This window comes from Kogia breviceps, chromosome 10 (assembly GCF_026419965.1).
Source record: "Kogia breviceps isolate mKogBre1 chromosome 10, mKogBre1 haplotype 1, whole genome shotgun sequence".
NCBI classification, from domain to species: Eukaryota; Metazoa; Chordata; class Mammalia; order Artiodactyla; family Physeteridae; genus Kogia; species Kogia breviceps.
This window is the reverse complement of record NC_081319.1, coordinates 88643621-88669147: the sequence shown is the minus strand read 5'-3', so window position 1 is coordinate 88669147 and position 25527 is coordinate 88643621. Positions and strand designations below refer to the sequence as shown.

Genomic DNA, 25527 nt, shown 5'->3' with positions numbered 1-25527 from the left:
CAGCTTTCTTTTGATTTCCCTTTGCATGGAATATCTTTTTCCATCCCCTCACTTTCAGTCTGAATGTGTCCCTAGGTCTGAAGTGGGTCTCTTGTAGACAGCATATATATGGGTCTTGTTTTTGTAACCATTCAGCAAGCCTTTGTCTTTCGGTTGGAGCATTTAATCCATTCACGTTTAACGTAATTATTGATATGTATGTTCCTATGACCATTTTCTTAATTGTTTTGGGTTTGTATTTGTAGGTCCTTTTCTTCTCGTGTGTTTCCCACTTAGAGAAGTTCCTTTAGCATTTGTTGTAGAGCTGGTTTGGTGGTGCTGAATTCTCTTAGCTTTTGCTTGTCTGTAAAGCTTTTAATTTCTCCATCAAATCTGAATGAGATCCTTGCTAGGTAGAGTAATCTTGGTTGTAGGCTCTTCCCTTTCATCACTTTAAGTATATCATGCCACTCCCTTCTGGCTTGTAGAGTTTTTTGCTGAGAAATCAGCTGTTAACCTTATGGGAGCTCCCTTGTATATTATTTGTCATTTTTCCCTTGCTGCTTTCAGTAATTTTTCTTTGTCTTTAATTTTTGCCAATTTGAATACTATGTGTCTCGGTGTGTTTCTCCTTGGGTTTATCCTATATGGGACTCTATGCACTTCCTGGACTTGGGTGGCTATTTCCTTTCCCATGTTAGGAAGTTTTTGACTATAATCTCTTCAAACATTTTCTCGGGTCTTTTCTCTCTCTCTTCTCCTTCTGTGACCCCCTATAATGTGAATGTTGTTGCGTTTAATGTTGTCCCAGAGGTCTCTTAAGCTGTCTTCATTTCTTTTCATTCTTTTTTATTTATTCTGTTCCGCAGCAGTGAATTCCACCATTCTGTCTTCCAAGTCACTTATCCGTTCTTCTGCCTCAGTTATTCTGCTATTGATTCCTTCTAGTATATTTTTCACTTCAGTTATTGTGTTGTTCATCTGTTTGTTTGTTCTTTAATTCTTCTAGGTCTTTGTTAAACATTTCTTGCATCTTCTGGATCTTTGCCTCCATCCTTTTTCCAGGTCCTGGATCATCTTCACTATCATTATTCTGAATTCTTTTTCTGGAAGACTGCCTATCTCTACTTCATTTAGTTGTTTTTCTGGGGTTTTATCTTGTTCCTTCATCTGGTACACAGCCCTTTGCCTTTTCATCTTGTCTATCTGTCTGTGAATGTGGTTTCTGTTCCACAGGCTGCAGGACTGTAGTTCTTCTTGCTTCTGCTGTCCACCCTCTAGTGGATGAGGCTATTTAAGAGGCTTGTGCGGGCTTCCCTGGTGGCGCAGTGGTTGAGAATCCGCCTGCCGATGCAGGAGACACGGGTTCGTGCCCTGGTCTGGGAAGATCCCACATGCCGCGGAGCAATTAAGCCCGTGAGCCATGGCCACTGGGCCTGCGCGTCCGGAGCCTGTGCTCCGCAACGGGAGAGGCCACAACAGTGAGAGGCCCGCATAACGCAAAAAAAAAAAAAAAAAAAAAAAAAAAGAGGCTTGTGCAAGTTTCATGATGGGAGAGACTGGTGGTGGGTAGAGCTGGCTGTTGCTTTGGTTGGCAGAGCTCAGTAAAACTTTAATCCACTTGTCTGCTGATGGGTGGGGCTGGGTTCCCTCCCTGTTGGTTGTTTGGCCTGAGGTGACCCAACACTGGAGCCTACCCGGGCTCTTTGGTGGGGCTAATGGCGGACTCTGGGAGGGCTCATGCCAAGGAGTACTTCCCAGAACTTCTGCTGCCAGTGTCCTTGTCCTCACAGTGAGACACAGCCATCCCCCGCCTCTGCAGGAGACCCTTCAACACTATCAGGTAGGTCTGGTTCAATCTCCTATGGGGTCACTGTTCCTTCTCCCGCGTCCTGATGTGCACACTACTTTGTGTGTGCCCTCCAAGAGTGGAGTCTCTGTTTCCCCCAGTCCTGTTGAAGTCCTGCAATCAAATCCCGCTAGCCTTCAAAGTCTGATTCTCTAGGAATTCCTCCTCCTGTTGCCGGACCCCCAGGTTGGGAAGCCTGACGTGGGGCTCAGAACCTTCACTCCATTGGGTGGACTTCTGTGGTATAAGTGTTCTCCGGTTCGTGAGTCACCCACCCAGCAGTTATGGGATTTGATTTTATTGTGATTGTGCCCCTCCTACCATCTCATTGTGGCTTCTCCTTTGTCTTTGGATGTGGGGTATATTTTTTGGTGAGTTCCAGTGTCTTCCTGTCAATGACTGTTCAGCAGTTAGTTGTAATTCTGGTGTTCTTGCAATAGGCAGTGAGAGCACATCCTTCTACTTCACCATCTTGAACAAATCACCTCCAATAACGACGAGTTTTATAGAGCAATGATGAAGATCAACTATCAGACAACATAGATTTCAATCCCAGCATCCTTTATCAACTATGTGACCTTCAGCACCTATTTAACTTCTTAAAGTCCGTTTTCCCATCTCAGAAATGACCATAATAGTAGTATATTGTGTAATGATTAAATGAGATAATCTCTTAAAAGGCAAGCACAATGCAGATACATTGTTAAGAACTCAGCAAATGTTAGCTGTGTAGTAAAGTGTTAAAGAGAAAATAAGCAGAATTAAGGTTCATTTTTCTTAACAGATATCCTAGAAAATTACTGAAAGCTCAATACATTTAAATTTCTAGAGCAGATATTCTCCAACTTTAGCATGCATCAGAATTTTCTGGAAGGCTTGTTAAAACTTGGATTGCTGGACCCCAGCTCCATAGTACCTAATTTAGTAAATCTAGGGTGGGGCCTGAGACTTTGCATTTCTAACAAGTTCCCAGATGATGCTTATGCTGCTGGTCTGGGAACTACATATTGAGAGCTACAGCTATAGCAAAAGTAGTGAGAGCTGATTACCTATTAGGCACCCTCCATGTGTCAGCCATTGTGTACACCTATGATATTTAGTTCATTGAAAAGCACTGATCTTGCTCTCCGGATACAAAAGCTGTATTCCTAAGTCAGTCATAAATATTGCCATTCGGTTCTAAAAAGTTGGCTACTATGGACATAATCTCCTGGGCAAGAAAATGATTTGCAGTTACATACAGATTTTTTTAATCAATCCTAGTCAATTTTGAGTCAGTCACTATACTTAATAAACAGATTTTTTAATCTATTAGTATGCTTTGGGGGTTAAGTAATACTCTAACCCTACACTCCAAAATTTATGTGCCAAAGGATTTGTCATACCTAAATTAAAAAGGAACACAGGGGAGGGAGATAAGTAATAGGTCGGGAAATTAAGCTCATAATAGAAGTATCATTTTTTCAACATTCTCTATTTTGGTGTTATTCCAAATTTAGATATCAGTAACAGTCAGTAGTTATTAGGAAAATTTTCATAAGAATTTTAAAATTACATTAATTACTCTCTGATCATTATCAGCACTTTAAAAAAATACAATTTGCATAATAAAATAACACCGTGAAATAACTGAAAGAATTTACGTTTAAAAATTTTCATGAGATATGTATAGCTGATTCACTTTGTCATACAGCAGAAACTAACACACCATTGTAAAGCAATTATACTCCAATAAAGATGTTAAAAATTTTCAAAAATTAAAATTAAAAAATTAATAAATAAAAAATTTTTTCATGAGTACTTGATAGAGTATGTTAAATAAAGAGAAAAGTTGTCTAAAATAAAAATGCAATAGAGGGCTTTTTAAACCCTTGAAACTCCATGTTCAAGATGACAAATGAGGACATTTCTTACCACTTCTACCTTTCATTTAAAATATTATACAGAGTATAATTTCTAAAGTCAATCAAATCAATAAATGCCATGCAAAAGCCTGGTATAAACCAGGTGACCTCATTAAAGCCAGTTTCACAGTTTAATGACATTCTATCATACTGAGAGTTAAGAAGTAAAGTACAAATTAAAAATGGCAACAGGAGCATGCAATTCCATTTTATCTTGTTAGAATGCATTTCTTCACTATAGTTAATCTGACCTTCATAGCAATTACCAAGTGAAACAAGTTTTAAAATAAATGTGTAACAAGGCTTTATTTGGTGAATTTTAATACTTTCTGCTTTCAAATCACTAGAGACTAGCTTCTAGAGCAAACTTTCTTACAAAATGCTTCAGTCTCACTACTACTGAAATTTAAAAACTCAATTGCATGTCCCTACTTACTACTGGTACCTAAACCTATTGGATTTCCCCCCATTCTTCTTAAATCTTTAAATCACCAAGAACATGTTCAAAGAACTGCAAACTCACAAATAAAATGAAATGCATGACTTACAAGGAAAGCATCTGAATCAGCATTGTGAAAATGACTATATTACCCAAAGCAATCTACAGATTCAATGAAATCCCTATTAAACTACCCATGGCATTTTTCACAGAACTAGAAAAAAATTTCATAATTTGTATGGAAACACAAAAGGCCCCAAATAACCAAAGAAATCTTGAGAAAGAAAAAGGGAGCTGGAGGAATCAGGATCCCAGACTTCAGACTATACTACAAAGCTACAGTAATCAAGACAGTATGGTACTGGCACAAAAAGAGAAATATAGATCAATGGAACAGCATAGAAAGCCCAGAGATAAACCAACGCACATATGGTCACCTTATTTTTCATAAAGGAGGCAAGAACATACAATGGAGAAAAGACAGCCTCTTCAATAAGTGGTGCTGGGAACACTGGACAGTTACATGTAAAAGAACGAAATTAGAACACTCCCTAACACCATACACAAAAATAAACTCAAAATGGATTAAAGACCTAAATGTAAGGCCAGACACTATAAAACTCGTAGAGGAAAACATAGGAAGAACACTCTATGACATAAATCACAGCAAGATCCTTTTTGACCCACCTCCTAGAGAAATGGAAATAAACACAAAAATAAACAAATGGAACCTAATGAAACTTAAAAGCTTTTGCACAGCAATGGAAAACATAAACAAGATGAAAAGACAACCCTCAGAACGGGAGAAAATATTTGCAAATGAAGCAACTGACAAAGGATTAATCTCCAAAATTTACAAGCAGCTCATGCAGCTCAATATCAAAAAAACAAACAACCCAATCCAAAAATGGGCAGAGATGTAAATAGACATTTCTCCAAAAAAGATATACAAATTGCCAACAAACACATGAAAGCATGCTCAACATCACTAATCATTAGAGAAATGCAAACCAAAACTACAATGAGGTATCACCTCACACCAGTCAGAATGGCCATCATCAAAAAATCTACAAACAATAAATGCTGGAAAGGGTGTGGAGAAAAGGGAACCTTCCTGCACTGTTGGTGGGAATGTAAATTGATACAGACATTATGGAGAACAGTATGGAAGTTCCTTTAAAAACTAAAAATAGAACTACGATACGACCCAGCAATCCCACTACTGGGCATATACCCTGAGAAAACCATAATTCAAAAAGAGTCATGTTGAACAATGTTCACTGCAGCACTATTTGCAATAGCCAGGACATAGAAGCAACCTAAGTGTCCATCAACATATGAATGTATAAAACTGTGGCACATATATACAATGGAATATTACTCAGCCATAAAAAGAAATGAAATTGAGTTATTTGTAGTGGATAGATGGACCTAGAGTCTGTCATACAGAGTGAAGGAAGTCAGAACGAGAAAAACAAATACTATATGCTAACACATATATATATATGGAATCTAAAAAAGAAAAAAACATGGTTCTGATGAACCAAGGGGCAGGACAGGAGTAAAGATGCAGACATAGAGAATGGACTTGAGGATATGGGGAGGGGAAAGGGTAAGCTGGGACTAAGTGAGAGAGTGGCATGGACTTATATATGCTACCAAATGTAAAATAGATAGCTAGTGGGAAGCAGCCTCATAGCACAGGGCGTTCAACTCCGTGCTTTGTGACCGCTTAGAGGGGTGGATAGGGAGGGTAGGAGGGTGATGCAAGAGGGAGGGGATATGGGGATATACATATACATATAGCTGATTCACTTTGTTATACAGCAGAAACTAACACAACACTGTAAAGCAATTATACTCCAATAAAGATGTTTAAAAAAATAGAATGAGGAATTGTCCCACATTAGAGGAGAATGACAATTAAGTGCTTTATGGGATCCTGGATTAAATCCCAGTAATATATATAGTCTGTCCTCCTTTGTTGGCTGTCTTCTGCTGGTGCCTTGAATGCCAGCACTTTGGGCTTCTTTTAGGTCGCTGAATGAGTCATGCTACTGCCTATCCCAGGGCTTGAGCACATGCTCCTCCCTCTCACTTGAAAAGTGCTCTCTGCCTTTACTATGGTACACATTACTCATTCTTCAGGTGTCAGAATAAACATTGCTTTCTCAGGGAAGCCATCCCTAATTCTTTGTTATATATCCTCAAAGCTCTGAGATTTTTGCTTTAAAGCATGTAGCACAGTTGATAACCATGTATTAGTAGAAATATTTGATCCATATCCCATATTCTCTATGTGTCAACAACATCACATGTTCTTGATTGCTTACCATGTGCCATGTACTGTGTTGGGAATATAATAGGAAACAAGAAAGAGTCCCTATCCTCATGGAACTGTATGCTAATTGAGAGGCACATTCATCAAACAAAGATCATAATAAAATATTATGAAAAATAGGCACGATTTTGTAATTGATAAAAGCCTGTTTGATATCATGGAGTTAGGGAAGCTGATGCTTCAAGGATGAGATAGTGCCAAGAGAAAATGTATTCCAGGCACAGGGAAAGACCAGGGAAAACGGCCTTATGGATGGAAGAGCTTCCTCTGGTGGAAACTATGAAAGAAGGCAGCAGGGCTGGGACTTAGTGAGCAATGGGGAGAGAACTATGAGACAAGGGGGGAGTGGTAAATTAGGCAATAGATCCTGTAAGCCCCCACAGTCAAGGAAAGAATATTTTTTCACTCTAAATTAAAGAGTGAAATTTTAGTACAATCAGGTAAGTAGCAGCACAAAAAGATAGCAAGTAATTCTACTGAAAGAGAAGAGTAGTATGGTACAAAAAGCATCCAAAGTAATATTTGAGCCAGGCCTTAATGGAATTGCCAAGAGAAAAATAAGACTATTAAGTCTACACATGTGGTCTTTGCAACTGGAGATTTCACAGCAAACTGTATTGAGGAGCTAAGGTCCTTTTATACACAAACAAATCCTCTCCACAGTCCAGTTAAACAACTCTAATGCTATCAAAGACTGCTATGATCAGAAATAAATATTTACTGTCAACCCAAGTCAAAGGTGTGTTCAGTTGTGTAGATCAAGGAATTGCTAGCCAAGTGCTCAAGATACTGGACTGCCACCTGCCTGGCTACATAGTCAGACCAAGGATGAAATCAAAAGGTGGGAATCCCTGGGGCAGGAGAGGGAGATGAGCTACACAAGTCACTGAATGCTTGCTTCTGGAGTCCTCAACCCAAAAACATCAGGAAGTTCATACTTTCCCTCACCAGAAGAGTGGGGTGTCCCAATAGACATCACGAAAAATACACAATTGTCCTCAGGTGATGTAGCTATGTAAAAGACCACCCAACTAATGGGATCACAAGGAAAAAGCTGCCATTTTTTGACCTGCCCCCTTCCCCACTCTAGACTGTACCAAAGAAATTTGCATTATCTTTTGAGTAGGTTAGTGCTAACAGGTGAGATTAACATTACCACAATCTGTCCAGAAGTAAATTAAGCCACTAAACTGAAAACTCTATGAGAACAGGGATCACACGGTTTGTTCATCAAGATTAGCATAGTGTTTGGTTCATAGGAGGTGCTCAATTAATAGCTGTTGAATGAAATACCATGCACATGATAAAAATACCCAACAACACTAACCCAAATAAACACAAACCATACATACCATAGTAGTTGAAGTAGAGAAATATTATTTCCCACTAGGGTGTTTAGAAAGGCTAGCCAGAGTAAAAGGGGTCTGAGCTAGACATTGAAGGATCATGATGATGATGATGATGACACATATCTGGCATTATCCTAAGCACTTTCATACATTAACTCATTAATCCTTATAATAAGACTGTGAAGCAAGACCTATTATCCTAATTTTTCAGATGATGAAACTAAGAAACATATTAGATGTGCTTTTGATAAACAGAAAAGCACATTAAAAACAAGAAGTTCAGTAAACTCAATAAATTTGAAATTAAAATGCACATTACCCAACTCTTCATGGTGTACAGTCACCTCCCTTATGACAGCCAGAGACAGGGTAAATAATGATGTCCTTCCAAAGAACATCAATAGAACCTATTTATTAAATGACCTGAACTCAAATAGTTTTACTTTTATCCCATCCCAGCCTTCAAACATGTTTGGTTTTTGAAGGCAACTTGACAGCTCTCATAGTTTTCTCTCACTCAAATAAATAATTTCTTTCTAAATCAAACAAAATCCAGTCAAATCCAGTTCATAGCTCTTCTACTGGATGGGGTGGAGCAGTTGGGCAGTAGGTTTACTCTGATGATTCCATGGTGAACTGGGAATTGAGGAAGTACATCTGTGTTCATCAAGGAGAGGAAACTGAAGCTTCTGCATCTTCCTGGAAAAGAGGACTGGCTGTCTCAACAACAAGAATCCCACAAATTATTAGTTATACCTATTTTGCAACTTTATCCCTGACACTGAGCCTGATATAATGCAAGTGTGTGGCAACCCTCCTTCTCCTTCCTCATGAAGTTATTAGGACTTTTATTTCATTTCAGTGAATTAAGAAGCTAGTTCCATATCCAGTATTAGCTGTTTTTTAAAAAGCCATTAAAAAAAAAAAAGTCACAGAGGTCACTGATGCTGACACCAGCATCTGTGCATGACCAGCCATCCTAGGTAAGTGCATGAAGTCGGTGGTTTATGATATACCAACAGCTAAGCAAGGTGAGGCACACTTCGATGACACTGAAGCTTAAGTTATTAGACCTTACTAACCAAACAGGGACAGTCAGTGGACAACTACAAGTACTGGGTTGGCAACTATAATTATTGGGTTGGCCAAAAAGTTCGTTCGGGTTTTTCCATAACATCTTAGAGAAAAACCCGAACGAACTTTTTGGCCAAACCAATAATTATTCTGAGAAGTTTAAGAATTTGTTTCATTTTAAAATTATTACTTAGTATCCATGAAAAAAATGGTCATCTGGATTCAGGATATCTGAGTTCTGATACTGGCCCTGCCACAAGTTACTTAACCCTCACCAAGCCTCAGTTTCCTCATTGGCGTACTAAACGAGCTGAACTGGGCCATCATTCAAAGACACAAGTGTCACTCTACCAGGCACCAGGGACACAAGAACGAATACCAGTCCCTGATATCATGTAGTTCTCTGTGTAATGGGAGCAAAAGGTGACTAACTGAACAAAACTGATCACAGGCAAACTCATACTCAACGCTCTTTTCAAACCCACAAGAGCTGTCTTTGGAGATACTATTCCTTGAATTGCTGGCGACATGTGCTACACTTGTTTTCTCCATTCATTCATCATCCAAAGTCCTCCTTCCCTTCAAAGACACAGAAAGAAGAAAATAAATATTGCTCAGAGATTGTTTGACATGTTTCTTCCTTGATCACATATTCGGATTCCTCAAGAAGTTCTCTTTGGATTCCTAGTTCATTCAGTGACCGGGTGCTGAGCATCAGCAATGTGTAGAGCAACCCAGGAAGATACAGGTATAGAAGATAGAGTCCCCATCTTCAGAAACTCACAGGTTATTTAGAGACCAACACAAAACAGTATGCTGAGTGTAATAACAGAGGACCACAAAGTGCAATGGAAGCCTTTGCACAGGAATTGTACTTTCCCTGGAGTAGAGAAAGCAAGGAGTGAAAGAAGACTTCAGGGAGCAAGTAAAACTCTTACCACATTATCTTGCTTATTGTATCCTCTTTGTAGAATTTATAGAAGCGAAAATAATCCTATTTCATTTATCATCTGTCGATCTATTTATTTATATGTTTATTTTCTTTCTTCCCTATAGTAATTTTCTATTACAAATTGCTTACCTTTCAGTTCTAATAATAAAAAGTCGAAAATGGTTCAACCCGCTAAAATCAAGATATTGGAAGAACTGTGCTCCTTTTGGGAGACTCTAGGTCTCTTTCCTTGCCTTTTCCAGCTTCTAGGGGCCACCCACATTCCTTGCCTCATGGCCCCTTCCTCCATCTTAATACTAAAAACAGCACATCTTTCTGTCCCTTCCTTCTGTAGTCATCTTCCTCTGATTGATTCTTATCTTCTGCTGCCCTCCTCTACTTTTAAGGAACACGTTGGGCCCACCTAGATAATACAGGCCAATTGACAATAGCTACACCAACACCAAAAATAAAAGTTATTTACAGAGTGCTTACTATATTCCATGTACTTCTCTAGTCTCACTCTCTTTTCATCTCTCTGTGTGTGTGCACACGCGCACACAATACAGCCATTACCCAATTTTAAAGATGTATGACACTGGAAAGAGCTTTCTCAATGGAAAGCCCAGGCGGTATAACTTTGAGCTGTCGGGAGCCTATGGCACTAGATGGTTGATGTACCCATCTTTCCACTACCCTCTTAAATTTGGTGGCTATAGCTTTAAAGAATTAAAGCTAAAATAAAGATTTTTTCTATATTGTGATATTCTAGCCCTAGAACACTTAAATACTACAGCAAAAAACAAAAAAGTGAAGGAGGAAGGTCAAGACGTTTCCTTAGAAGAGCATGCCTGGATGTAGGATGCTGTACTTTTTCTCTAGGGCTGCCATAAGAAATTGCCACAGATTGGGTGATTTTAAACAAGAAAACATTTTTTCTCACATTTCAGGAGACCAGAGGCCCCAAATCAAGGGACTGGTTCCTTCTGAAGGCTCTGAGGGAGAAACTGCCCTATGCCTCTCTTTCTTAGCTTCTGGCGGCTGTCAGGGATCCTTGGCATTCCTAGGCTTGAAGATGCATCATTCTTATCTCTGCCTCCATCTCCACAGTGCCTTCTCTGTGTCTCCCTGTGTCTTCTTTCCTTCTTATAAAGACATCAGTGTTCTTATAAGGACTCTAAATTCAGGATGATTTCATCTTGAGATCCTTAACATCTGCCAAAGACTCTATTTCCAAATATGGTCACATTCTGAGTTTCCGTGTAGACATGAATTTTGGGAGGACACTATTCAACCCCCTCCAGATGCTACTCTTGCTGCATGACTTACACAGCTTCTCTAGGCTGTAAATGGCAACAGAGGGGGGGGTGCCTTTGGGCCTAGAATGGTAACAGAACGCTTTCTACTATGAAGTAAACAGAGACTTTGCAGACATTTCTCTCTTTGTCTCCTGCACAATGACTTTTGACATGCTTCTTTGTTTTTTGTGGGGGTTTTTTTGCGGTATGCGGGGCTCTCACTGTTGTGGCCTCTCCCGTTGCGGAGCACAGGCTCCGGACGCGCAGGCTCAGCGGCCACGGCTCACCGGCCCAGCCGCTCCGCGGCATGTGGGATCTTCCCGGACCGGGGCACCAACCCGTATTCCCTGAATCGGCAGGCGGACTCTTAACCACTGCGCCACCAGGGAAGCCCTGACATGCTTCTTTGGAAAAATATTCTGCACTAATATAGCTCTTCATATAGTTTATCCTTATCAATAAAAACAAAGGAAAATTAAACCATAAAGAAATTTCCAAAAAGCACTATCAGTTTGAATGAAATCCACAAAGATTCCAAAGCAAGAAAAAAGACTGGGGTTTGTGCCCTCTCCATTCATGAGGCTTTTCAGTCTTTTGAAAAAGTATGCCAGGCACCAGTGGACTGCTGGCCTAGATTTGGATGTGCATGATTGTAAATTACTGTTGGCTTATAGTAGTGGAAACCACAAATGCTTATTGTTGCTTTCATTCAGGTGGGATTTTTTTATGTGGCTCAGTTTTTTCTATAGTTGATAATGGGAGACGCACCTTTTGTTTAGCTTAGCACAGGAAGAAGAGCCCCGGTCTCTCATCAGAATAGGGAGTGAATGGATGGAGCCCCAGGTGGCACAGACCTGAAGGTCCTTTCCTAATATAAAACTTAGGGCTTTACTGTTACAAAATATCAGAGAAGTATAAGTGTTACCTTTAAAGAAAGAAAAACCGAAGTCAGATTCTGCAGTTCTTTCTTTGGCAACAATCCCCGATACTCCGTTACTCTCTTTGTTCCTTCCAGCGGGATGGAGGGCTTCATTTACAAAGCATTACAGGAGAATGAAATGGTAAATGATACTAAAAGTTCCTGGATTACACTTAGAAATTTGATGGGACTCTGTAAACCTTCTTCCTGTATAATTCTATGGCTTTCCACACAAGGAAGTTTGGGGAAGATTCCCATAAAATAGATATTAAGGAAGCAAATGCTACCTCTTTTCTTTTGCTACCATATTTTTTTGGTACCATTTCCTTAAGTTGGATTAATGGGTATATTCTCTATTGAAGAGTCAAGACTTTGAAGTCTTGTTGGTTTATTACTTTCTATTCATTAACAACATCCTCAAAACTAATATTTTATAATTTTTATTTCTGAAATGCAGAAGATGAGAGTTCTTACCTCCATATCAATGCACAAAGCTTTGCACCTGCTAGGCAAACTATAAAAACTGGTTGGAATAAAATGAGACAAGAGACAGGAATCACACTTCAGAAATTCACTGATCAGATATTGACATAAAAGTGATGAAAAGAAGTTTTATTCAGGATTGGGAGAGTTCTAGCTCTTGATGCAGAAACAGTCCTTTCTCTCCTGAAACGCTGATTGCCACACAGGTGTATCCCTTTGGAGTGAGAAAAGTAGAATTGTTCAGACTCTGGAATTTTATAAAATACAGCCCAGAAAAAAAAACAAACAAAAAAAACCCACTGGTCTATTTCACTTCAAAGCTGCACACTTCCAAGCCACTTCATACGTGTTAAATTTCTTAGAGTTATGATATGTCATTCTTTGGCCTCACAGGAAATTTGAACAACCACATTGAGCAATCAATAATAATCCTCTTCCTTTTCACAACACCCAAGCAATATTTCCTAACTTTGTTTTGAATCAAAGAAAGCTTTTTATAGTTCCTTTGATATGTACTTCCATAAAGAAACAATTCTGTGTTTCTTTTTCAAAAATCTAATGCATTTTTGAAATATATTTCTAAAATTATGTTCTGGTAATCCTGGGTCATAAGATAAAGCATGCTGAGGTATGTGCAAGCTTGGAAAGAGACGGCATTTGAGAGGTAACTGGAGCCATATTCCAGTTAGGATAACAAGAGACTGATTTGGGGAACCAGTCAAGGAGTGTTGAATGTGTAAATCTAACAACTGTTTGTCAATTAGTAAAAACTGCAGTCCTGGCTTTAAAAGACCTAGATGCTAACATACACGAAAACTGGGTGGGAAGTAAAGTAGTGGAAGGTGATATATATTTTTTAATACATTTTTTTAAAGGCTCAACCAGCTGTGTAATCATGCTATGTCAATCTCTTCTTTGTAATTCTTTTTTGAAATTTTTTTCCAGAATATTAGCAAAGCTAATACAAGTGTATGTGTACCCATCACTCAGAGTTAAACCAGATCTTTGTTTTTATAAAAGATCAAAAATACTGCCGTTATAATACTCTTCCCTGAAAACCTCCTCAATCCTATACTTCTCTCTCTATCCCCAGCCTCAATCACTATCCTATATTTGTTGAGTATGCATTTTATATTTTTATGTATTTGTAATTAATATGCATTTGAAAATAATATATACATATAGTGCTGCATCTTTAATTTATCTAAAGGTTATATTTTGTGCAACTTTATACAATTTGCTCTTGTTTTCACTCGACCTTAGGTGTTGTGAAATCCATCCATATACATTCATATATTTCATTCACTTTGCTGTATTATATCCTGAATAAACAATTTATTTTTCCATTTCCCTATGGATGAGAAATTGAAGATTTTTTTTCTTCTTACAAATAATGCTGTCAATTGCACAGTTTGTACCCTAGAATATTCTAGGACATATACCCAGAAATGGAATTGTCAGGTCATAGTGTATATGCATTTTCAACTATAATAGACATTGTCATGAGGCTTTACAAAATACTCATTCCAGTTTACACTATCACTAGCATTGTTCGAGACTTCCTGTTTCCTACACATTCCCCAACACTTGATTTTTTGTACTTCTGTAATGTGTTGCTCTGACTGGGTTTAAAATAAAATCTCATTAGTTCTTTGCTTTCATAGATTATTAGTGAAGTCAACAATCTTTTCATTTGTTTGTTGTCTCTTTCAATTTCCTCTTCTACAGTTACCTGTTCATATATCTTGTCCACTTTTCTATTGAGTTGTTTATATTTTTCTTTCAAATTTGTAGCACATAATTACATTTCTGTGGCTCGTGATTACTGATCTGTTGTGTATGTTGCAAATATCTTCTGTTGCTCATCTTTTAACAATGTGGTATATTTTTTGAGCTGAAGTTTTTAATCTTTATAAAATGTATTGAAGTTTATCTTTCTTTGTAGCTTCTTGAGGTACCTGGTTTAAGAAATCCTTTCCTATCTTGTGACTGTAAATATATTTGTGATATTTTATTCTAACATTTTGAATGTTTAGAACTTTAACATATATTAAAGTTTTTAATGTATATTTAGGACTTCCATAAATTTTGTAAAGTATCAACTTATACAAATTAAATTTTACATATATTTAAATAACATTAAATATTACACATTAATGTATTTTACATTAAAATATCAAGATAGTTTTACTGCTTGGGGTTTTAATGTATTTATTTAATGTATAGTTAGAACAAATAAATTTCATAAATATTTTTTCTTTCTTTATCACTTCTTAAGGTATCTGGTTAAAGAAATCCTTTCCTATCTTGTAGTCATATTTTACTGTATTCTATTCTAATATTTTGAAAATGTTATTTTATTTTTTATTATGGAAAGTCAAGCACCTCAAAACCATTGGTTGAAATGATTATGGTCCTATGCAGGCTTGGGTCTATTTGAGGGCTCTCTATCTGTTCTATTTATTCTGTAATATGCAAAAACTTTTAACATAAATACATGCTAAGTTTCATTGATCACTGCTTATTCTATAACCACAGAAAATTACTGTACTTTTTTTCTTTAATTGGTAAATCAGGTGGATTAAATTAGTAAATCTTTGTGAATGTGAACTAGACTTCCATTTTTAGTATAAAACCTATTTTACTTTTTGTTCATTTCTTTTAAACTTCTATATTTTGTAGCTAATATTTTATTTAAGATTTCTGCATATAAGTTTATAAGTAATATTGCAGTATAATTTTATTTTCATGTATTGTCCTTAATCACTTTTGTTATCAAATTTATACTAACCTAAGAAAATAAATTAAGTATATCTTCACCCTCTTCCCTTTTTCAAAACAGGAAATATCTATTTCTTAAAACTCTAGCAAAATTCACCTATAAAACTTTCTGGACCAGAACCCTTTTTTTTATGGGGGAGATTTTTGACTAGCAAACTAATTTCTTTGCTGTGGATTTTTTCATTCATATTTTTCTATTTCTTCTTGAGCTTGTTTTGGTAAGCATATATTTCATTTAAAAATGCCCATTTAGCCAAGCTTCCAAATGTGTTTATATGTTATGTATTCACAGTGCTCGCTTATGATTTACAGACTCTCTTTTCTAACCTAATTGTTCTCTTTTCAACTAAGAGAGACAGACGCAGGCTAGATTTCTTATGTGGTCAGCATTTCCATTCAATCATTAATTCGTCAAATATGGATTAACATTGAAGGGTTCAGAGAAAACAACTAATCAACCCCATAAGCCTAGGAACCAAAATCAGAGTTAAAGTAGAGCTTAAGTTTTTTAATAAAAAGCATTTACCTTTTGTAGTTGTTGATCTGTAGTTATATCATAATCTATCTATTATCTATTTGCATAATACATTAATGTAAGTTTTATAAGCATACGTATTTCAATAAAGTATTCTTATTAATAGGAAAAACAATCATTAGGTAAAAATATGTGATACTTTCTTTTCTCTCTTAATAACAACATCAATCATGAATAAATAACCAAGGCACCACCTCCATCTGGAGGAAACTTAGGATAATTCCAGAATATAGGAAGCAATAGCCTTTGAAAAAACAATACATAAAATGTAAGCCTGTAGCACAGTGCATGAAAAGTCACCAATAATTTTTTTTCAAATGCTAAGAAAACAAGCTATTTTTTCTACAAAATTAAACAGAGCACCCAAATGGATTTATTCAGCTGACTTTTGTTTTACGGCAACATTTTCTGAAGAGGTGACTCACAAACAATGACTCTTGAAGAATAGAAGAACAAAGGACAGATTTCTTAGGTCAAAAAGACTGCACATAATGCCCTCTTTTGGAGACTTAAATTGAAAATAAACAAATACATTTTGAGTAATTTCACAGTAAAGAAATCTGTTCAACTTTATTTAACCCAATTTTTCGATGGTATTTGATCACAGACCCCCTTTTCCCATGCAGCATCTAGTTGGGGTCATGGAATGTGCTTTGGGAAACACTACTAAGGTGCCATTTAATAAGAGTGGAACTTTAGAGGGGAAAATAGAAAACACACATACAAATCAATGTGATAACTCACAGACAGGTTTGCCCTTCACATATAAAATACAACCGAAGTCCAAAGCACTAGCCCTTAATAGTAGCCAAATTAGCAGGACTCACTTTCAGAGAACATGGAGTTAAAAGTCTTAACCATGTGCATTTCCAAAATGCTGCTTCTCACAAACACTGGGCTAATGCCCTATCCATGGATAAGAAGAATCATACAAGTTTTTTCTCTCTCTTTACACACACACGCGCGCATGCACACACGCGCACACACATGCACACACACACACCCCCACACACACACTCTGGGTTGGGGTACAAGGGGTGTAACATTATTCCTCTTTTAGAATACAAAAAGGCAATAGTATTGAGTCATCCCAACACTGGCCACCTTTAGATACCCATTAATACAACCAAATTCCTGTATTAGGCTCTGTCGATGTGACTCGCCTCTTTTTTATTGAATTTAGAGTACTAGCTAAATAGACTTTTATTTATTTAAGTACTGCTGGAGATATGAGGAAATAAAGATAAAGAAAAAAAAAAAAAAACAACCTTGCCAGGATCTAAGGAATGCTGACCTGCCTGAATGCCTCTCTCCTTTCTCTTGATCATCTATCTTTACACTCTGGAGGGCCAAAAGTAACTGAATAAACATTATCTTGGCCTTGGCCTTCACCAAGCAAAATTGTTTGTATCTGAGACCATTTCCCTTTAGAGTCTGAGATCATTATTTTAAAGTAAATCGTCAAATGCTCCACAGTTGATCTCAGTTCAGTTCTGCCATTTGTTGCTCTGTGAACCAAGTCCAGGGCATGACGTTAAGCCTGTGACTACATAATACAAGAAAAATGTTTTAAGACAGAATAAAACATCACGTACAGTTCCTGGCAGTGAATCTTAACAACTGAAATATCCCTGTCAAAGCAAACACTTCAAGATACTGTTTCATAAAATGACAATCATGCCTACCTCACGTAGGGTTGTAAGACTCTAATGAGATAATGGATGTGAAAGAACACAATACTCAAACACATACAGCCCATTTTCAATAAACCTTAGTTGAATCAGAATTTATTGAAATGTATTATTATCCCTGATGGACGAAGGTGAAATTTAAACCAAATTAAGTGGTATCCATTGCAGGAAATGCTTTGGCCAACTGCCTGCTCATTCTGTCAACCATGCATTGCCTGATGTATAGCCAAGAATTTTTATCTCTCCCCATTCTTATACACTATCCTACAACCTGGATCGGTCTTACATATAGTGAGAAAAGGAAGCTGCCTGTGTAATGTTGCCTGATGCATACAAAATAAATTCCCTAATTCTGAAACCTCTCCTTTATAATGGTGATGCAAAATTAAAATGTTAGCATCCACATCTTAGGTTAACAGAACATTATAATATATAAAGCAGGTTCCACTTCTTACCTTACTTGATCTCTTCAATCATGTTAGTTAGGCAGGTCAAGTTTTTTTGTACCCATTGTTCAGCTGAGTGAAATGACATCTGAGGTTGTATCCAGGCTGAATGGCTCCTTTAACCACCAAACCAACCTCCAAAATATCAGAATGGCAGCACAGCAAAAGTTGGTCCAGTAAACTCTCCATTCAGTCTTTGGTTCTGAACTACTCTCCCCCGTTTCTCTCACCTGACTCCAACCTCTTTCTGGCACTTCGACTGCCGATAGACTCCTCACTTTTTCATTTTATCGCCTTCAGAATCTCCATTTAAATGTGCAGCACTATTTCTGGATCTCCACTCAAGTTATGTAGACTTATTTACTCTTCTCATTTCCTCCAGAATGCTCTGCATTTGGCCTCCCTGCCCTGAATCTCATTTTCCTCAAGAGACAGAGCTTCCACTAGGCTTTTCAGGAGTTGAAGAGGGAACAAGTACGTGGCATATTGAGTGTCTTGCCCAAAGTTACATGTCATTTGCAGCAAAGCTGAGATTTAGAACCAAAATCAACATAGTTCTGTGCTAACCAATTCTAAGACAAAGCAGACTCTCCTGTCCCTGTGTGAAACCATTCTGGGACCAAACATTCTTTCCAATTTCCTAAAGGTCCTAATTTCTTAAATAATTTCCTATTTCCAATTTCCTAAACAATAACTGGTCCAGGGAAAAATAACAGTTATTTGTTCTAGGAAATACTCATTCCTGAGTGGTAAGACTGTCAACCAACTAACTTGTCAAAATTAGCATCCCACATATTAATGCTGACTTCAAGATCATTACCTCACTATGCCCACCAATCCAAAGTCTTATGTCATAAATTCTGTCCAATCCCAACTGGTAAAAGTACCCAGCCCATGCCCCCAAATCCCTATAAATATCCTTCCCTGATTTTCTCCTAGTGAGACATAACTAAGAAACAATCTTGCGTAGCATCCCACTTCAGACTTGAAATAAGTCTAATAAGCTTAGCTTTGCTTGGTAAACAGCTTTTTCTGATGGCTTTTCCACAACCAACAGACACAAAGTGATCCCAAATTCAGTGTTTGTTTTTTTGTTTACTCTACCACCCTGATTCTTCATCATATGGTTTTTTGTATTCAAGAATAAAAGTTTCCCTTTAAAATATGAACTTTATTCATTGCCACTGACATCTAGCCTAAGTCTATTTATATATATAATATACTTGTCTGAATGGCACATGGCACAGATTTATTAATAATAGCACTAACAATAATAGTACAAACCACCTTTTATGCACCTTCCAAGTTCCAGACACTTTACACACCATCTCATTTATTCCTAACACCATGTCAGCAAGGTAAGTTATTTTCCCCACTTCACATGAGCAAACTGAGGTTCAAAGAGGTGAAGTAACTATCCTAAGCTCACATAGATAGAAAGTACTGGAGTTGGGATTTAAATCCATGCAAACTTGCCTTGAGAGCGCAGATTTTTAAATGCTATGTACTATTTAGAACTTTCAGGTAGCTCTGATTTTGAAAACCCCTACTTTTCTACTGTGTAAAAATATCCTAAAGGGGCAAAAATATAGGCAAAGGCATAGGACATCTAGAGGGAAGACTTGGGTAAGATCTGCTGTCTGGGCGTTAAGTGGGGGCCGGCTAGTAAGGGAACAACAAAGGCAGAATGCTATGCTGGCCAGCCAAAGGGTAATATAAATTTGGTAAGGGTGCTACTGTAAATTGGTACACACTTTGGAGAGTGCTTTGGCAATGTCTAACAAAATTATACACATCAACACACAAATATTCTTATATACATATAAAACATAGCTGAAAAAGTACAAGAAAGAGAACATGGGAGACTGGGGAAAGGGGTTAGGAGGGAAATGTTTTTACTGAATAACTTTTACAATTTTTGAATATTAAACCATGTAAATGTTTCCTTATTCAAATGCAAAAGTAATTTTAAAATAAATAAACAAAAGAGACACTGCACTGACTGTTTAAAAAGGCCTCTATGCTAGCCAGTTTAGACTCAAAAATTTTAATCCATTGCCTTCCCAGATGCCCTCAACATTTCTAAAGAACAGGAACTGGTGGAAGACTAGTGGTAGCATTCCCTTACTTGAGAGGTAAATTTTTAATGTATCTGAAATTCAAACTGTTTTTGAAGTGGAGGGAAATAATTTGCAAAGCCTGCAGAGGCTCTAAATTTGTGTGTGTGAATAAATGTAAGAGGATGACTCAACTTCAGTAAAAGGTGGGACAGAATCTCCTCCGTCAGCTCTGAACTGTATGTGTGGGAGGCAGCCACCCGTGGAGCAGCCACATACGACAACTTCACTTCTTCGTTAATGTGGGAGACGCCTCACAGAAGTTAGATGAGTGAGGAGAAGACATTTTTATATTTCCTCCCATACGTGGGCACATGCCCTCTAAACAGCTGAACCAGAACTGAATTATAGAAGGAGACAAGCAGGTTCCTGTGAGCAACTCCTGAATGCCCACCACGGTTCTGCTATTCCGAATCCACGCGCACGCCATGTGCCACAGATGAGAAAGTGCATGGTGGGGCTCTGATACTGAGGGACCTCTAAGTTACAGGACCTGAGATTCTCTGTGAGAGAGCACATGTCACTAGTTCAAAGTCTACAGCCTAGAAAAATAGACCATCACCAACCCACTTGATGGCATTATTATCATCATCTCCATTGTCGTTATTTTCTAACAGATGTTGTGTGCTTCTTTGTGTCATCCACACCAGTGGGCATTTTGCACACATTTTTTTCTAACCATCACAATGACCTTAGAAGACAAATGTAATCTCTACTTTTTAAATGAAGAGAAATTGAGGCTCAGAAAGATTAAGTGGCCTATTAAGATTACCTGGTAGAGCCAGAAGGGAACTCAGGTCATTCTGACTCCTTGTCCTACAAGATCTCCTTATAAATACTTAGAATGGAATTATTTACCAAAAAAGTCAACAAATCAAAGTAGCATCAGACATAACTGAGGTCTATAAATGGTGTTGGTGGGTCATACAATCACTCACTTCCCACACGTAACATCATCCTACCTCACTGAATCATCTGGCAAAGAGCAAGGGTTCTCTGTGTCTCACCCATCACCCCCACCTCCTTGTGTCTTGACACGTTCACTACTCTCCAGTCTAAAAGAAGGATGAGGAGCTATCTTCTAGCCAGTTGCCTTTCTGTTTCATCCACAGTACCTCAGCTCCTCTGAAGCCCGACCTCCTTTGAAGGAATTCAGGTATGTCTCCAGAGCATGGACTCTTCCTGGAGTATGATTATTTTAGAAAAGCAGGAGGAGAAAAGCGTCTAATCTCAAGCAGACCTGCTCTGCACAGCATTTCAAGTTTGTAGGTCTCCGGTATCTGACTTCCTCTCTTTTCATACGCACCTTCTGAACATCAGTCAGGCTTTCTAAAAGGAAGATTGTACGTTTTCTAGATTTCTCTCACAACTCATTAGGACTTCCCTCTTTTCACCAATATGTCTTATACTGGTTTAGCAAGAACTGGTAGGAAGAATGTGAATGTATCATTGAGGGACCTGGCCTCCTCCCTCACATTCAGGGATGAACAATAGGGCAGCCACCAGAACTGTGGCATGGAGCAGTTCAGCTCCCTCAAGATCCAGAAGGACACAGGGGTCGTGCCTAAAAGGAAGATTCATCCTTATACACACACACACACACACACACACACACACACACACATCATATCTTACTTTTTTATTTATTTTATTTTTTTCTAATTTTCTCGGTGGCCGGCTCTCCCCCTCGAGGCGCCGGCACGGCGGTGTGCTTGTTGGCACTTAATGCACACAACATGATTTCCATGCAAACCATCATTACTTTCTTAAACTACACTATAAGTTCCTTGAGAACAGGAGCTAAATTTGTCCCATGACACACAAGACTGTGCTTTGCCCAGAACAGACACAGGTGAAGAAGTTTAAGCATAAAACAGTATTTTCTTAACAGACATTTTAAAACATAAACTGTCATGAATATTGTATCCCTTTAGGATGGTAAACTTGAGTGTCACACACGTAATTAAAGATATTTCTATTATTTAATACACGCATAATAATCCTCTCATTTCATTACCCTATTATTTTAAACTTGTTTGTTTTGAATTTGTCAAAGATCTTTACAATAGATAGAATAGTCGATAAACTCTTGATAAAACCATCTGAGCGTTAAGTGTGGGTCATGCTCTTGGGGAGTGTCTAAGATAGAATTTACAGATTTGAAAAATAGCGATGCAAATAATTACTTAGAGTATAAAGCTCTCTTCAATACATATATTTTGGTGTGTTTAAAAATTAATCTTAACTTCTTTCAATCCAAGCTCCTTATTTATTGTTCAACTAAAGAATTAGTGATTTTTCAAAAGTAGAAGCTAACAAAATCCTGACTTCAAATTACTATGAAGAGAGAAGTCCGTGGCGTTAGGTTAAACAGTGGAAACGATTAGAAATAGGAGCACATCTTTCCTTTGATCTCAAACTATTAACTACAGCTTACAGGCAAATAAATAAAATATTTACAACTTTTTCTAGAATTATTTGTAAGGTTTTATCTCATGCTATACTTTTAGGGATTTTACTAGATCTTCTCAAAAAAATAAGCAAATTATTGTCAAAAGCTTGTCAAAAAGCCAAAGATTGATTAGCAGATAACTAGTCTTTTGATTAGCAGATAACTAAATGTTTATGGTAGAAGCTGTGGAAAACACTGGAAAGCCCAAAGAAAAAGAACAAAAAGTACCCATGACTCTTACTGCCATCACTATTTTGATAAGTGTTTTCTCCTTATTTCTCTATTCATTTGCATTTTTTTCAAAATTGTAATCATTACATAGATGTTTTGTGTCTTAATTATTTTGCTTAATAATATACTATGACGGGCTTCCCTGGTGGCGCAGCAGTTGAGAGTCCGCCTGCCCATGCAGGGGACGCGGGTTCGTGCCCCGGTCCGGGAGGATCCCACGTGCCACGGGGAGGCTGGGCCCATGAGCCATGGCCGCTGAGCCTGCGCGTCCGGAGCCTGTGCTCCGCAACGGGAGAGGCCACAACAGTGAGAGGCCCGCGTACCGAAAAAAAAATAATAACAAAAATATACTATGACTATTGACCACTAGAAATTTTAATTTAGCTTTTTCCAAATCGGAAGGCAAAAGAAAAAAGTGGTCAGCTTGGCATAGAGTATCATTTTTTTTTTCTATACTGAGGAATAACCAACATGCTTCATTAACCATGATGTCCTTCTTGGCAAGACTCTTTGTGGGGACAGCTTATTTGGCAAGACTCATTGCAGATTAAAGATAACCAACTCCAAATGGATCCTTCGTTTTACTCCATAAAGACAAAAGCTTTCTACTTTTAATAGCATGTGGATTTAATTTCTTCCATGCTGCCTTTCTCTGGAATACCATCCAGTAAAATGGGCAAAATGATCACCAGCTCACATCTGGCCTTTGTTCAGGTAAGTCCTATTTTGTTGCTGAAAGGTAAATTTCCCTGTAAATTCTGTTTTATGTCATTGGAATGAAAAAACAGCAAACAAATATTAAAGCATTATTGGAAAATAATAATTTTATGGAATTAGCCAACATTTGAAGAATTTTCAAGAGAGGAAAAAAATCAGGAATAAAGTTTAAATTCACTGAACAGAGAAAGAAATTAATTGACACACTGAATGAAGTGCACTGATTGTCAAATAACTGTTTACGTTAGAACGTGTGTATGATACCTGAAGGCCCAAAGAGAAGGAATAAAAAAATCAACCATGACTTTGTAGCCATTATTTTGGTAAACACCCTTGCAATCACACAGGTAAGAATCCATCTTTCATTACTAGTTTAGTGCAGTGTTTTTCACACTGCCTATCATGACCTCTCAGTAGATTGTAAAATAGATTTAGTGTATCACAACTGGTGTTTTAAAATTTGAAATAGAATTGAATCGAAAATATTAGAAGGCATTACATAATGTAAGAGTAAATATAATTTCTAAAACATTTGTTTCAGGCATGTGTGCTGGTGGGTAAGTAGGTCCTGAGTAGAACTGTGGGTCATGATTTTAAATGTTCAAAAGTCCCTGCTCGGAGCAGAGCTTTCCAAGTACTGTTTTACTGATGAGCTGAGAATGCATTAGAATTAAATGAGACATACTGCTTTCATCATCTCTCAGGGCAGCCTGCCAGGGCCTGGGTTTGTGGAAGCCCCCAGACCAGTCCCCTGTAGCTGTGGTAAGCCTTGTCTGGGATTCTCAGATGGCATCCTGAATGCAAAAGGACTGATGGTCAGACGACAGTCCTTTCAGGCAACACATACAACGAGAGCCATCCCAGACATGCTACTCACCCCACAATGTTCTGGCTCTGGACAAGATAGCCATATGGATATCTAGCTCTGTAGCCAGCTGAGATCGCACCACTACCATTGTGGACAAGGAACACTGAAGAAGTTAAACCTTCAGTTAACATAATACCTGATATGAAGTGGTAATGTTCAGAGAAGCAAGCTCAAATTTATCATTAAAATTTTTGAGCAGAAATTATACACAATTTCAATAATCAGCATTTTTAGTTTTGTTTTATACCATAATAATATACAATATAAATGAAATGCAATATGCTTTTTAAGGAAAACCCCATCAAGCATCAAATCCCTTCCAGTTTATCTGAATATGCAGTACTAATGATATATATATCCATTCCCACATGCTCTGCAAAGTAGGCTACCCACCATTTTACTTAAGAACTGGGAATGGTTTCCCTCTAATTTATTTTACATCCTTGCTCTTTGTCATCAAGCATATTCAGATCATAAGCTCCAAGAGAAGGGACTGTTTTACCTAGTTTACCAGGCAGCCAAACAGCTAATAGATGCACAATAAACATGTATGAATAATCTAATTAAAGGGAAGATATATGTCATCCACTTTAGTAAAAAGAATAACTCCCTAACTGGCATCCAAGCTAGAAATTAATTCTCACCCAGCAAAAATATTTGGCAGAAACATGAAAAGTTTGACAATTCGTGTGACACCAAGAAACATCAATCTGCCACAGCCATAGAGATGTTAGTGATTAATCCGTTCACACCTTACATTATAGGAACTACAACAATAATCATTATTTTCATAGACTCAACCAGAACTTATGGTAGCAGATGACAGAAAGTGAAGAGATAGGTTCTGTCCTTTATTCCACCTTGACTGCAAACTCTGGACTCCCAATTTGCCTTTTCTCTTCCACCCACTATAGTTCTGGGTAAACAACTATGCAGCAGGTAAGGAAAAAATCCAGTATAATTTGAAGACATTGGGCCTCAGTGTCTCTTGACTAAGAGAACCACATTATAAGTTTCCGGGGACTTCCCTGGTGGCGCAGTGGGTGAGAGTTCGCCTGCCGATGCCGGGGACACGGGTTCGTGCCCTGGGCCGGGAAGATCCCACACGCCGCGGAGTGGCTGG

The 25527-nt window shown here is 37.9% G+C and overlaps 1 long non-coding RNA gene across 2 annotated transcripts in view; it reads right to left on the bottom strand.

Annotated features, from left to right (window-relative positions):
• The window catches only part of LOC136792029 (uncharacterized), a 527007-nt gene extending 508926 nt beyond the window's left edge, over positions 1–18081 (bottom strand). For both annotated transcript variants that reach the window (XR_010835137.1, XR_010835138.1), the window contains exon 1: positions 18029–18081. This is a non-coding gene — a long non-coding RNA (uncharacterized lncRNA). The remainder of the gene's footprint in view (positions 1–18028) is intronic.
• Positions 18082–25527: the final 7446 nt, after the last annotated feature.